Source organism: Bison bison, unplaced genomic scaffold (genome assembly GCF_000754665.1).
Source record: "Bison bison bison isolate TAMUID 2011002044 unplaced genomic scaffold, Bison_UMD1.0 scf7180017864481, whole genome shotgun sequence".
NCBI lineage: Eukaryota > Metazoa > Chordata > Mammalia > Artiodactyla > Bovidae > Bison > Bison bison.
This window is the reverse complement of record NW_011495041.1, coordinates 654,876-656,307: the sequence shown is the minus strand read 5'-3', so window position 1 is coordinate 656,307 and position 1,432 is coordinate 654,876.

Genomic DNA, 1,432 nt, shown 5'->3' with positions numbered 1-1,432 from the left:
CTTGTTTGGTATCCATTTTAAATATAGCAGTGTGTGCATGTCCATGCCAAACTCCCTAACTATCCCTTCCCTGCTACCTTCTCCCCTACCCTGGCTACCAAAGCTCGTTCTTGAGGTCTGTGGGTCTGTTTCTGTTTTGTATGTAAGTTCAGGCCATCTCTATCTCCATGTGCTATTGGTTCTCTTTTTTTCTCGAAGACTCTAACCTATTCATTTCTTATTTGATCTTCCAGCCAATTCTGCAAGGTGCATGGGTCAGGTACTGGTACCTGGAAAATGAAAATGTGTGTGTACAGGTTCACACACACACATACACTTCATACACACTTCGGGGTGCAGAGCAGAATCCAGATCTACTCATGCATTTTCACTGCTTCTTTCCCCAAGGCATCCACGGAGCAGGCACATGTGGCAAAGCTGGGTCGATTTACAGGGTCATTTATCTCCAGACCTGTTGTGGCAAGCTCTCCTTTTTGCAGAAAGATTTGCCTCTGACTACTGGCCTTACAGAGGAGCCACTCCTTCTTACAGAAGAGCCCACGTGGAATTTACAAATTCCACATTGTAAATTCGAGCTACCGAAAGCAGTGCAACAGGGAATGAACCAAACCTTGCAACTTCCCACCTGGCATAGTGAGTCCAGGGAAAGGATGCCTGAGAATAAAGTTACCCTCCAAAAAACTGACTCTCAGTTGGGACACAGGTATCTGACTTGTAGAATTTCTGTGTGTGTGCATGCTCAGTGACTTCAGTTATGTCTGACTCTTTGTGACCCTATGGACCTTAGTCCACCAGGCTTCTCTGTCCATGGGATTCTCCAGGCAAGCATACTGGAGTGGGTTGCCATGCCCTCTGTAGGTGAGGGCAAAATCTCATTGTCTTTGTTAGCAGATGTAATCCCCAAAGCCTTTCAGTGTATCTTAGCCTTGATGTCATTGGCACTTAGTGACGACTCAGTCCGTTCTCTCTCAAGGCTTTCTGTTTTTATCAAGCCACCCTTGCCTCAGAGTGAAGGAGAATTCATGTTGTCCCCACCCCCCATGGTGTTCAGGCTGGCAGTCCAAGACAGCAGTTGTTGAGCTGTTAGAAGATGAGGCTTCCCCAATGGTTCAGTGGATAAAGAATCTGCCTGCAATGCAGGAGATGTGGGTTTGATCCTGGGTCAAGAAGATCCCTGGGAGGAGGAAATGGCAAACCACTCTAGTATCCTTGCCTGAAGAATCCCATGGACAGAGGAACCTGGTGGGCTACAGTCCATGGGTCGCAAAGAGTTGAACATGACTGAGTAACTGTAACACTTTCTAAATTTAGAAGATATATCTGGATAAGAAAGCTGTGGTACATACACACAATGGAATATTACTCAGCCATTAAAAAGAATACATTTGAATCAGTTCTAATGAGGTGGATGAAACTGGAGCCTATTATACAG